At 32.8% G+C, this 14,977-nt stretch overlaps 1 protein-coding gene and 1 pseudogene across 18 annotated transcripts in view; one reads left to right on the top strand and one right to left on the bottom strand.

The window, feature by feature from the left end:
• NAALADL2 (N-acetylated alpha-linked acidic dipeptidase like 2) overlaps window positions 1-14,977 on the top strand; it is a 1,331,477-nt gene that overhangs the window by 1,169,563 nt on the left and 146,937 nt on the right. The window lies entirely within an intron of this gene.
• Window positions 3,542-8,449, bottom strand: LOC102970921 (annotated as a pseudogene).

The raw sequence follows: 14,977 nt of genomic DNA, 5'->3' as shown, positions 1-14,977 counted from the left end.
ATAGAATATAAAATTTATTTTGTGAAAGATTGAGGTCTTTAGAATATTTTGTTTCAATAAAAATAATAGTGGTATTAGTGTGATATTCCAGAAATAGCAATGGACATTGAATAAAAATACCCAGCTAGGTATAAATTCTGTCACTCTGAATTATGAAAAAATGATGTGAAATAGGAAAAACACTTTGTAAAATGATAAAACACAGTTACTGATATTATATCAATTTTAAAACATTTTTAAGAAATCCATCATAATTAAAATATTGAAGATACTATATTCCTATTTCTCCCCATAAAAGTTTGAATTGGATACACAGCACTATAACAAAATCACATATTTATTTTTTCTAATAAATAAGTGTAATAATATACATCTAAGACAAATGTTCATGTAATGCAATCTATTATCTTTTCTGAGTAACTGCAGTCTAGACCTTTGTTATAGATCACAAATATGATTTCTATAAAATTAAATTACAATTTCTAAGTATTAAAAAGTTAATAATCTATCATTGGTGTTTTTTGGATTTAAAAAAAATGAAAATAAATAGATGGCACTAATATGTGGGGTAGGAGCTATGAGTCCTAGTATGTAGTTTCCCAATGTTGTCCTGTAGTTCTTTAAAAAACTGGTTTTGTTTTTACAAAGTTTGACTTTATCTTGGCATTTGTCTTTTTGATATAAAGCATGGAACCTAAGAAAGTAATGAATGAGGCTCAATATTGATGCTAAAAGGTATAATTCATCATTGTGTCAATGACAGGTGATGCAGGATAAAGTCAAAGGACAACAAATACTGCACTGATGTTGAAGATGTTTTCTTATCTTCTATAATTATCTTTAAAAATAGCGTTTGTTTTTTTAATTATCACGGAAGCCAAACTAATTTCTCTAAGACTACACATGAATGAAATACCAATATAAATTTTAGCTGCTTAATCCTTTAATAAGTGAATAAAAATCTCCATGGATTTATGTTTTGAAATAGGCTTATTTCTCCTTCTGTACCTAGGAATTTTGTAGTCATGTTTCTAAATCTTCAACATTTAGCTCATAAATTGTTATTAGTTATCTAAGTATTCTTGTAGCCTATTATAAGCCAAGGATGAGGCAAAATACTTGAAAAAATTAATACATAGGAGCAGGTACAGGGAGTAAACAAGTAAGCAAATCATTTAATATAACACACTAAAAAAGGTGATAGTAATATGACCAAGTTATGATGAGAAAGAAGATTGGAGTTTATACTTCTGACTAGGAGATTTGAAGAACTTATCAGAAAGGTGACATTTGAAGAATTTAAGAAATATTAACTTTATTTATCTTAATGTCAATGAGCTCCCTTTGAGAGTTCTGTAAAGAGCAGGTTGTCAGTGGTAGTATGTGAGAAATGATGGTTTGTATTTTGAATAACAGAAGACAGATTTAAGAGACATTTTTAGGTTTGAATAACAGGATATATGATTTACTGGATATGGGAAATGAAGCAGAGTGAAGAGTAAAGGAAAATTTGAATAGCTCCATCTTAGGCAAAGTTGATATTATTGAATTGACCAAATTAAAAGTTGGTTTGAAGAAAGTGATAGAGTTTGCCATTGGACATGTGGAATTTTGGATATTTAGGGCATCTAGACAAATATGTCACGGAAGCAGTTGGATACATGAGGTTGGGGCTCAGAAAGAAATGGAATCCAATATGCATTAGCTGATGCAATAACCACTTGTCACATGTGGGTTTAAATTAAAAATAAATTAAATAAAACTAGAATTTAGTTTCCTCGATATCATTAACCACAATTCACGTGGTTAGTGACCACATATGGCTAATAGTTACTGCATGGGATCACACAGATTATAGAATATTTTCATCATTGCCAATGGTGCAGATGATGTTACCCTACAATATTCATGCAGAGCAGCAAGAATTACAAGGAAAGGACAAAACACCCAAGGTAGAATGGTTTATGGAATCCACAGGACAAGATATATTCTAAGAAGGAGGAACAGTTCAAGAGCATATTCTCCATAACCTCACACCATTAAGATGGCTACTATTAAAAACAAAACAAAATAAAAAATACCAAGTAATGACAAGGATGGGGAGAAATTGAAATTCTTGTACACTGTTCGTGAGAATATAAAATGGTGCAACTATTGCAGAAAACTGTGTGGCAGTTCCTCAAAAAATTGAAAATAGAATTATCATTTTGATCCACCAATTCCATTTCTGGATATATATCCCATAAAATTGAAAGTGAAGTCTTGAAAACGGATTTCTACACCTATATTGATAAAAACATTATTCACAATAGCGAAAACGTGGAAACATCCCAAGTGTCATAGATGGATAAATAAATAAGCAAAATGGCATGTATATATACAATGGAATATTGTTCAGCCTTAAAAAGGAAGGAAATTATGATATAGGCTACTTGAGGACATCATGCTAAGTAAATAAACATAAGTGTCACAAAATGACAAATACCATGTATATATTGTTCTTAAAGTAATCAAAACCAAGGAGAAAGAAAATAGAATGGTGGTTGCTAGGGGCTGAGGTTGGGGTAGGAATGGGGAGTTTTTATTTAATGGGTATAGAGTTTCAGTTTACATGCTGCAAGAGATGGGTATTGGCCATGGTTACATATTATAAATGTATTTTGTACCACTGAACTACACACTTAAAAATGGTTGATGGTGAATTTTATGTGTATTTTACCACAAATTTAAAAAATTCAGAAATAAAAGTGTATTCATCCAATGTACTGGTCATTGGACGACCATTCTGAACTGATGATTTGGGATTTTAAAATTCTTTTTCTCTTCATTTATGCCTGATCCTCAGTTTTTTGCTATTATCCAGAAAGAGTTCACATGACTTGTTAACCATTTCTTTGATTTACTTTTAATTGATGTAACATCCTGTATTCATTTTATGTCTTTTTAAAAATATTTTATTAGCATTTTATTCTTAAATAATATACACTCAATAAACGATGACTGATAACTATATTTTTAAACAAAACAAAACAGGGACACCTGGGTGGTTCAGTTAGTTAAGTGTTCAACTCTTGGTATTGGCTCAGGTCATGATCTGATGGTTGGTATGTTCAAGCCCCACATCGGGCTCCAGGCTAAGAGTGTGGAGCCTGCTTGGGATTCTCTGTCTGCCCCCTCCCCACTAGCTAAAAAATACATTAAAAAACAACAACAAATCAAAAATAAACAAAGCAAAACACCTTAGCTATGCTGAGAAGGAAAGGACATTTAAAATCAAGTGTCAGTATATACCATTTGGGGAAGCAGAAGAAAGCTGCTATCCCATTATTGGATTAATAGTATTTTTCCTCTGGAACCCCAAATGTGCTCTCTCTCTCTCTCCATCCATATAGGATATTTTATTATATACTTTTTATATTTTTATTATATATGTTATAATATTTTTTAAGCAAATATTTTTAATCAAGTTAATAGTAAGTAGTAAAAGTGCAATTGCGGGAAGAACTCATACTTTACATGTTTAAATTATTTTCCATTGTCTTCACTTGTAAGGTATTGAAGGTAGAACCCACTCTTGAATCTTCTTTCTAGTAATAGAATAAGTTACACATTTTTCTGGAGTGCCACTCACACTGTACTTATGGTTTATCCAAATGAATTTACAAGCAGTAGGCGGTTTTGTTGTTGGAGGGTCATTGGTCATAGTGTGAAGCCAATGATGCCATTTGGGGGCACCATGCTTCCATCCATATCCCAAACAAAAAATGTGTTTTTGCCACTGAGTTTCAGTAGGCTATATAACCCATTTTTGACGGCCAAAAAAACTGCTTGTTGTCTTTATAGCATTGGTTTCCATATTTGTCTTCCCCCACTAATGTACCAAGCCTCATATCATTTGCCCTGAAGAAAATTCATAGATAGCTGCAGAGGCCGCCCTGGACACTGACCTCCTGCAGCCTGTGTTTCAGGACCTACAAGAACTCTATCTTGTCCCTCTATATTATATTTTTAAAGCTCTGAGTATAAAAAGTAAATCCAGGAAAACAAAAAGTACTTTATACTTGTGGTTCCATAGAAACTAGCAAATGACCTAATTTTGCTTGTGAGTTTCCTCAAGAAATACCAATTTATTAGTCATTTCATTGTTTTTCCCACCTAATTTAAGAAAAAAATATTTCTTTATCTTTAATTATTACAGGATATGCAATATTAATATGTTTTTAATATAGGGGTTTAAAAAATATTTTTCTTAAATGTATATACATATCTTCCTTTTCTTATATAATGTCCAAATAGAGATCTTTTATAAAATTATTTGGATATTGCAATATTCCAAAAAGAAAATTGTAGGGATAATATAGTATTTATTCCCATTATTTTTTTTTTTTTTTTTAAAACGTTTATTTGTTTTTGAGACAGAGAGAGACAGAGCATGAACGGGGGAAGGTCACAGAGAGAGGGAGACACAGAATCGGAAACAGGCTCCAGGCTCCGAGCCATCAGCCCAGAGCCTGACGCGGGGCTCGAACTCACGGACCGCGAGATCGTGACCTGGCTGAAGTCGGACGCTTAACCGACTGCGCCACCCAGGCGCCCCTTTATTCCCATTATTTATGTGGAGAAAGTGTCACAGAGAGATTAAAATTGCAGAATAAGGCAGTACTTGTATAAAGCCTGGAAGTCAAGGCTAGTAATTCTTATATAGTTTGTATTCTAACAATGTAGTTATATTTGCCTTTACTTATACTATAAATTTTAACTCAATTTTGTAGTGGTATGAGTAAAGGCTGATAGTGGTGTCTTCCATGATGAAAAACATTTAAATAATTTTAATTTTTAACCATTTCAGTTAATATTAGTTACATTTAGAAATGATTAACCAGGATCACTTTGATTAATGGAGTTATATTCTGATCATTTATTTTAAACACATGATTTGTGAAATATGAATCTGCAATTATTTTAAATGTCATTATTGAATTATGGTTGCACCAGGTGTTATGATACTAATATTCTTAAAGCATGGTAGCTGAAAACAAGCCACTAAAACAATCTATTCATTTTGTAACTATAGAATAGAAAGGCAGACTAAAATACAGAATGATTTTATTTCTCTTTAGCTGTCATCCTAAACTATAGCTTAAAAATTATACCTTAGTAGCATTATGTAAAGTAAGAGAAAAAGGAAGAGACCAAATATCTTTTATTCAGTTTCCTGAATTCCAAAGTCATGCTGTATTCATGAGCTAATAGAATTTCTGGTAGAGATCTTTACATGCTTAAAAACCTGGCTATGATTTCTAATCTAAATGAGCAAATCTGAGTGTCTTCCAAGTATCTTTAATATTAATATACTTTTTGGATAAAATATGAGAATATTGTATTGTACTTAACAAAATAAATGTAATGATATTCTTTAATCTTGTTTGTACATTTGAGGTTATTCTGAAGCTATGGATTTAAAGCTCCTGTTTTTATTTTTAAAAATACTTTGAAATTTTTTTTCCTGCTATATCAAATTATTGTTACTAGATGCAAGAGGTCTCCATAGGGATCTACACTATGTTTCATGACATGAGCTAAGCCAGAAAATATCCCAAATATGTATTTTCAATACAGAGATTGTATGTTGTAATAAAGAATGTTGGTTGGAGCTACTCAAGGGAGATGATGGGATATTAAAACCAACCTCCTATGCTTTGAAAAGGAAATATTATAGGTGTATATTTTCTTCATAAATGTATAATTAAACTCAATATCTTCATTTACTGAAATTGGAAATGGTGCTGACTATATTTTCTCTTGCCTAGAGAGGTTTGGTTTATTGTTTTTCATTATATAGCACAAATATTATAGTTTCTAAAGGCATGCCTTAAACTATCAGTTTCTCTTTTTTGTTTTTGTTTTTATTACTCAAAAGCAAATTACTACACAATATAAACCTGTCAAAATTTGACTCCCTTTTAAAGGGAGGTTAATCATCAAAGTAGATATTTTGTTACATCATATTGAAAGATAGGCATATTACTGCATATACTTATTACTGCATATTAAGATAAGTAGAGATGCTGTTACTCTCTAACCGTACTTTTTTCTGTCATATGTACGTAAAGACTGATTTTAACATGTATTTATTATAGAGTATAAGTATGCTAGTGATATAAATCAGGATAGGAAGGTCTATGATCACCTATAAATAATATGACAAACTTTAAAGACACAGTCAGCCTACTTCATACAGTTTTCATATTTGGGGGCACCTGGGTGGCTCAGTTAGTTGAGCATCTGACTTCGGCTCAGGTCATGATCTCACAGTTTGCAGGTTTGAGCCCTGCATCGTGCTCTGTGCTGACAGCTCAGAGCCTGAAGCCTGCTTTGGATTCTGTGTCTCCCTGTCTCTGACCCTTCCCTGCTCATGCTCTGTCTGTCTCTGTCTCTCAACAATAAATAAATGTAAAAAAAAAAAAAAAAAAAAAAGAGAAAGTTTGCATATCTAATTCAGGAAATGGTAGCCTCATCCCATAAAGTAACATTTTTAAAAAATTTTGTGTGAGCTAAATATATCCTTCTTATTTCTGGTATCTGTCAATAAGTTGAAAGTGAATTTTAATGTTAATTTATTCATTTGCCCCTCACGAATGAAACAAGAGATTCTTTGTTGTTTCATAACATTTTCAGATAATATCATCCTTGAAATGATATAGAAGTACAGAGACAAGGGGCAGAGTAGTCAATGGATAACAGATTAACTCTGGATAGGCAGGTCAAATGTCCTTCCAAACACTGCTGTAAATAAAGCCTCTGTATAATGAAAAGATTTAAATACTCCAGGGAATAACCACTTGTTAAAAAATCAAATGTAGCACAACAAACCAGAAGTATCTGGGCAGTCTTTTGGAGTCTATTACAATGGACTTTGGTCATAATGCTTACATGTCCTCGGGACAGTGCCCACTGTCCCCATGGGTGACTGTAATAAAAGATCCCCTTACACACAAACAGATCACACACATATGCACTCATTATGTGATATGATACAGATTTTCAGTGCCAGTCACTCTCAGTGTTCCCCACTTGTCTTCTCTTCCAGGAAAGTCTGAATGTCATCCTGTTTGTCTTTTTGTTGGTTGGTTTTTGAGTTTATTTTTTGTTTTGAGAGAAAGAGAGAGAACTGAAAGGGCAGAGAGACAGGGAGAGAGAATCTCAAGCAGGCTTCACAATGTCAGTGCAGAGCCTGATGACGGGCTCAAACTCACGAATTAAGATCATGATCTGAGCCAAAACCAAGAGTTGGATGCTTAACTGACTGAGCCACCCAGGCACCCCTGTTTGTTTGTTTGTTTGTTTGTTTGTTTGTTTGTTTAAATAATCTTTGGACCTGTATATTCTGCTAATGATGAGACACAGAAAATATTTAAAAATTGCAGGGGTTTTTTTTGGCACTTAGTAGTCACCATTTGAATTATGCAATGTCTTTCAGAGTTCATAGTAATTGGTGTTTTAGGATAGAATGAAGTATTCCATTACATTTTTATGATACTAAATTGATTTTAGGAAATGAGTGAGACTTAAATTTGAATAATTCAAACAAATTTTTATTTGAAAGGCAAACAGAATTTTTGTTTGTAATAGAAAAACCATTTATTTAAAATTAATTATTATTTATTTACTAATATGTCTATTTAATTTTTTAAACTAAGGTTTAGGAATTAGTTATATTTATAGTTACAGTGTTCTTGACCATTTGCAGAGGCTCAAAATAGTAATATTTCTGCTCTCTAAAATAAAACAATAATGAAAAATCAGAATTATGATCCCTAGTGGTCAAGAAAAAGAATTATGATCCTTATAGTTACTGACTTTTAAGAAAACTAGGAAGAATATAATCCCATTTTAAAGATATTTCCTTCAAAAGTTAAAAAAAGTACATATCAGGATGGTTTTGTTTGCCACTAATGAGGACCTGCATGCAAACTTGTTCAATAAGAATAAAATCGTTCTATTTTTCTCATGTAACTGAAAGTTCTAGAAAAGGCATGCTTCAGGAGTAGCTCAAACATAACCCTTGATCCACTTATCTATTATCCTCTTGGTTGTACCCTTTTCTCTGTTGAGCTTTCTGCAAGTAGGAGAAAAATGCTACCAGCAGTTCCTGGAATCATAGCTATACATAATTCTGTCAAAGCAAGAGAGATCTCTTTTCTGGTGAATTTCTCAGAAGAGTGAAGATGCTGATTTCTAGAAAGCCTCAGCCAAATGGAGCCTCTTCTTATTACTCTGAACTGGTCTCATGCTTACTTTGAATTATTTCTTGTGACCACAGAAATAACAGTGCTGATTGGGTTAGGCCTCGTTCACATACCCTAATCACTATGGAAAAGAAGTTGAAGTTTTTAAAACCCTGGTTTGGAAGAATGAGAGTAAGGAAGATCAGGTAATTAGGGTTCATCGCATCTTTTTTTTTTTTTTTTTAATTTTTTTTAACGTTTTATTTATTTTTGAGACAGAGAGAGACAGAGCATGAACAGGGGAGGGGCAGAGAGAGAGGGAGACACAGAATCGGAAGCAGGCTCCAGGCTCTGAGCCATCAACCCAGAGCCCGACACGGGGCTCGAACTCACGGACCGCGGGATCGTGACCTGAGCTGAAGTCAGCCGCTTAACCGACTGAGCCACCCAGGCGCCCCACATCGCATCTTCTTTAATTAATCTTGGCTAATTCAGACTAGTGAAAACCCAGTTGGAGGAGGGTATGAAGACATATGGATATGTCAGAATGAAAACAATAACTGACTGGGAACACAGGACCAAGTAGTAAATGTATGAACAAGAGACTGATGAGAGTCTTAGAAAGTAGGATTATTTCAGAGTAGAAAAACTAATTTTTATGTTAGATGACTTGGGGAAATAATTTATTGTGTTTTTTTTTTAAATAAAACGGGCTTTATTGAATCTCTCTAAGTGGTATATTTTATTTCAGTCAACTATTTGAAAAGAGAGTTGCAGTATTTGTTCAGAAGAATGAAGATATATTTGACTTTGAGGAATAAGTAGTAAAGATCTATGTTAGCTGGGTTTTAAGTTTTAGAATAGTAATACAAATTTTGATTGGTAATGAAGGAAAGCTGATTTGCCTCTTCCTCATCTACATTGGTAGGTATAAATGTAGTTTGTTTATTTTTATTACTGTAAAACTTTTTATTGCATAAATACCAAAGTTTACCTACTGCTCCACTGTTGATATGTATTTGGCTTGTTTCCAGCAACAATTAAGAATATTTTTGTACAAGTATCCTTGTATATGAATTTCTCTAAGATATATACTGAGAAATGGAATTACTGGGTTATAGGGTATGAATATGTTTAAACCTAGAAGGTAATGCTAAGTTGCTAGGATAATTGACTGCCAGGTCCCCCAAAGACCACCAGAAGAGTCTACTGATTAAGCAAAAGTTATTATACTGACCTCACAAAGAGAGGACAATATTGACTGAATCGTAGTAGTATTTTAGGAGGGAGTATCCTGCAGGAAATATTTATAGAAGATTTGAGTGTCTGGACTTAAGTTTTAAGGTGAGTGTTTTAGTTCAGAGAAATAACTGTTAATGGGAAAAATTGATGACAATAGGAGTTGGTGTACGTGATAAAGGGAAGACTGATAAATGAGCTATTTTTCCAAGTGAGAGAATTATTGCCCAGGGAAGTGAGGTGTTTGCAAAGAAGAGTAAGTTATTCATCTGGATATATTGGTTTGTAGAAATTTCTTGATACAAACAGTGAAGTTATTTATTAGTTTAAAGCTTTATTATCATAAGCTAATTTTTTCTGGTATAAGTGGTTATGCTGACACATAGTTTTCAGTGCTGATAGTTAAGCTAAGTGGACTCATGTAGTCTTGATTCTTGGAGCCATGCGTGACAATTCTCTTTAATCCTATGTCAAACTTGATAGTTTTTTCATTTTTGCTAATCTGATATGTGCAAATACTGCCTAATTGTAGTTTAAATTATGTGCCTTTCTCTGATTGCTAATGAAATCGAATGGTTTCACATATTGGCAGTTTGGGTTTTCTAGATGTTTGTTTGTATGTATGTATGTATTCTAAGTGCCTCTTAAAATCATTGCCAAGTTAAAAAAAATTTATTGGATACTTCATCTTTTTTATTGACTCATAGGAGATATTTGTTTATTCTGGCCATGAACTTGTTATAAGTTACATGTGTTGGAAATATCTTCTCCCAGGTTTTGACTTTTATTTCCACTCTTTTTATTGTATCTTTTACTGAGCAGTTATTCATTTCAGTGTAATGTAGTTTAGTAATTTCTTTATTTATGTTTAGTGTTTTCAGAGTTTTAAGAAATCCTTCCATGTCCTGAGATAATACTTTTATAATTTTTCCTTTAACATTTACATATTTAATCTACCATAATAATGATTATGATGATGATGATGATGATGATAATGATGATTGTGATGATTTAGTTAGGGGTGTAATTTCTAATTTTCTGCCTAATTTAGTGATAATTCCATCCTTCCCTAATGATAAATAATTAAACTAACATATATACATACATTAAATGTATGTATGTATGTATTAATGTATACATACATACATTAAACTAACATATAAACTTTCTGTGTATGTAAAGATTAGTTTCTGGTCTCTCAATTCTATTCTTCAGTCTATTTGTCCGTTAGTGTACAAACACAACACTGTTTTAGCATTATGTCTTTATCTTCTTTTTTTCCCCCGACTGGGTGGTAGCCTTATGTCTTTAAAACAGGATTTCCTATTTGGTAATTCATGGTTCCTACTTAATTCTTCTGTGAGAATATCTTGACTGTTCTTTCCCTCTTTTTCTTCCATATAAATGTGAAAATTAACTTGTTTGATTCTACAAAAAACTTATAGGAATACCAATTGGAAATGAAGGCACTATACACTTTTTAAATAAGTATTTCTTGATTCAAAATGATTGATTGTTCTCAAAAGTTTATTCTATTACTATCATCAAAGGTAGTAACCGCAATGGCAAGGTAAATAACTGAGTGTCCTAGTTTACAGGTGTATAGTGCTAAAAGTATCCTTAAAAGTCATCCTTTGAATAACTCACTTTATATGTAATTAACTGCTATCCATAGAAGTGAAGATCAATATTGCAGCATGTATGTAGCTGACATAGGACTCAGGCTAAGCTCCGATCTCATTCATTCTTATAAAACCTATTTACTCAACATCTCTATGTGTTCAGGGATATAACAATGAACAATGCAAGAAAGTGTACTTGCCTTGTATTTCACTGTATCATACTACTTTACTTGCACAAACTCAAAAAAGCCATCAGGAAAATCTTTATTAAACACATTCTAGTGGCTGGACACTGTTTTAGTGGTAAAGTATATAGCAATAAACAAAAAAGGAATGATTATCATCCTCAAGGTCCAAGAGTATATGGCAGGCAGATATCATAGAACTATAGGTATCAATACAAACTATATTAAGGTTCTGAGACAAAGTATAAAGTACTGTTAGAATTTACATAAGTGCTGTGGGGAACACTGACTTAGTCTGGAGTATCTGGGAAAATTATCCTGAAAGAGTAATTTCAGAGTTTGAAAAAGAAAGAGTCAAGTAGAGAAATCTGCATTACTAACATATCTGATACGTGGGAGCCCAGCTTACCCTAGGAAATGAAAAGAGGCTATACCACTGGAAACCAGAGAATAAAAGTAATGATGGCATAAATAGGGTTAGTTGATAAAATAAGACCTCATGATGTATCTTATTGTTTATAAAAGAAAGGAAATTCCCAATGTAGTATAAGAAGCATTCCAAGACCAATAAAATGGGAAATTTAAAGACAAATACTTACATTTTTTACAACAGATGATGATGGTTGATTCTGTTGATTTTCACTTGGCAGTAAATAGCATTCTGAGTAGTATCTGGTTCAATGGTCTGACAATAATTAAATAAAGAAAATAGGACAAGGATGTGGAGAAATGTGATCCACTGTAAAATAATTAATAGTTCAATATGTAGAACCTTAAACTAGAAGTCTAGTTTAAAATTAATTTATGTGGGGGCGCCTGGGTGGCTCAGTCAGTTGAGTGTCTGACTTCGGCTCAGGTCACCATCTCACGGTTTGTGAGTTCGAGGCCCGCGTCGGGCTCTGTGCAGACAACTCGGGGCCTGGAGCCTGTTTCAGATTCTGTGTCTCCCTCTCTCTCTGCTCCTCCCCTGCTCACACTCTGTCTCTCTCTCAAAAATAAATAAAGATTAAAAAAATAAAATTAATTTATGTGTAATTATAAATTATCTGTTTAAATCTTCATCTTTTTCTTTTTCCTTTTTCAACTTTGTTTTAGTTCATTATAAATTTTTTATATTTCGAATCTCTAAAATGATACTTTTTGTCATGTACTGAACTTGGAAATGTATAGACTTTTAAAAATATGTTGGTATATTTAAAAGTAAATGACTTCATTTCTAAATACTTTAGAATTGATATTTTAAAAATAAAACTATAGGGGTACCTTGGTGGCTCAGTCAGTTGAGTGTCCAACTTCAGCTCAGGTCATGATTTCAGGGTTTGTGAGTTACAGCACCATGTCAGGCTCTGTGCTAACAGCTCAATACCTGGAGCCTGCCTCAGATTCTGTCTCTCCCTGTCTCTCTGCCCCTCCCCCACTCATGCTCGCTCGCTCTCTCTCTCTCTCTTTCTTTCAAAAATAAATACACATTATAAAATGAATAAATAAAAAAATAAATATAAAAATTTATTCCTAAATACTCAAAATAATTTCACATTTAACAGAATTACTAATAATCCCGTATTAGCTAATATCTATTTCTTATTCAAACTTTCCTAATTGTTTTCTTTATATCCTACCTAGTTGGTCTAAACCTGGACTCAATTTGGGACTACACACTGCATTTGGTTAAGCATCTTTATGTAGAGAGGTTATTGTGGGTTTTGTTGGTTTGTTTTTCCCCCACAAGACTAATCTGGTGAAGAGAATAGGCCAATTATCCTGTCATTAGTTTTATCTTCTAGATATACACTCATTTAGCATATTCCTCTATCCCCTGAATATTCTGTTAACTGGAAGCTAAATTTCAGGGCCTGATCAAAGGCTATTAAGCTTTTATGGCTAGAGCACAACATGGATGATATATACATCATATTGCATTCCTTTAAAGACACTTCTTACCTAGTTGAAATATTCTCAGTAAAACTAAGATTGATCATTTGATGGAGGTAATGACATTCTGATCTCTTCATTGTGCAGTTATGCTTTCTCTTGTTACCAGAGAATTATATCCATGGTGTTAGTTTAGTACAATCAAGTATTCAATTCCCCATTACAAAATAATCAGAAAAGACTAGGTTACACTGCAGTAACAAAGATTCCAAAATCTTGTGGCTGAAAATATAAAAAAAAAATATTCCTTATTCATTCAAAGCCTGCAACTTTTCACTGTATCATTACCCAGAATTACATATGCATATCAATACACTCTTATAATCACCAAGGCAGGTAAAGAGTGAAATGGACAAATATGGAATGACTTTTAAATGTTTCTGCCCATAAGTAACATATGGAGCTTCCATTCATATATCATTAACTAAAGCAAGTTACATGACTGTGCCTAACTTCAAGGAGACTGGGAAAGGTATGACTACCAGGAATCCTAACAGAGAAGAAACAGAAATGGTGGTTATCAGCACAAATCACATCCATTAATCATTTACCTAATAGTTTTAATGATAATTGATGATTCTTGCCTGATTCACTAGTTTTACTAAAGATTGTAGGATGATAATTTTCTAATTTTAAGTTTTGTTCTGCATTTATTAGCAGATATTCTTAAATAAAGGAAAACTGGTTAACAGTGAAAAATAGTTTCTATTAAAAGTCAGATTACGTGTTTAATTTTCTCTAATAATAATTTTCGTGGAGTTGGTGTAATAGCTTCCTCAAACGGTAATAATAAATGTTTTTGGTGTTTTCCTTTTGCAGTATTTTTATTTATTAAATCAATTTTTATAGAATCAATGATCTCTATCAACTAAAATCATTCGTGTTAGATGCTCAGATTGTCACAACTTTGGTAAGAAAGAACTCCTTCAAGATTTATCCTAAGATTTTTTGACATGACCACATCAATCTTTGACAGTTTCCTTGCTTTTTGGCATAAGATTTTTGAGACTTGCCTTTTACTATCCCTGCCCAAGACTTATAATGAGCCATTTCTCCAACAATCTTTAGTTTCCTTTAATGGAGAATGGTAGAAGGGGGTAATATCTGGCCACTGAAGGTGCTCATGATGATGGGGTGATATTACTTTTAGAATTTAAATTGGGAGAATTAGAAAATAATATACCTTAAAAATTATATAGTCAGCTTGATTTAAACATCACATTTAACTTTTTTATATCTTTTTTTACACTCAAAATTGTGAATTCATGGCAACATTATTGTAATTACTTCTAAAACTTTTTTACTTCTAAAATTCTTAATCATGAAAGCCTACATTAACATTCTAAAAATAGGCTCTATAGCACAGTAATAACTTCAGATTGTCTTGTGAAAGATGGAAGGAGAATCTAGAGTCAATTAGTTTTCTGAAAAGTCTGCATATCATATACACATTATTAGTTAGTCACAAAGTATATTATTAAACCAGAGACTGAAATGCTGCCATTTGGGGTACCTTGTTAACTCAGTTAGTTAAATGTTCCACTCTTGATTTCAGCTCAGGTCATGATTTCATGGTTATGAGATCAAGCCCTGTGTAGTGCTCAGAGCTGGGCATGCAGCCTGCTTGGGATTCTTTCTCTCCCTCTCTCCTTCTGCCTCTCCCCTGCTCATGTACTCTCTCTCTCTCTCTCTCTCTCTCTTAAATAAGTAAATAAACAAGTACATAAAAGCTGTAACTTAAAAATGCCGGCTAAGTCAGAGAAAGACAGAT

This window comes from Panthera tigris, chromosome C2, assembly GCF_018350195.1.
Source record: "Panthera tigris isolate Pti1 chromosome C2, P.tigris_Pti1_mat1.1, whole genome shotgun sequence".
NCBI classification, from domain to species: domain Eukaryota; kingdom Metazoa; phylum Chordata; class Mammalia; order Carnivora; family Felidae; genus Panthera; species Panthera tigris.
The sequence above is the reverse complement of the archived record's forward strand: the minus strand, read 5'-3'. Positions and strand labels throughout refer to the sequence as shown.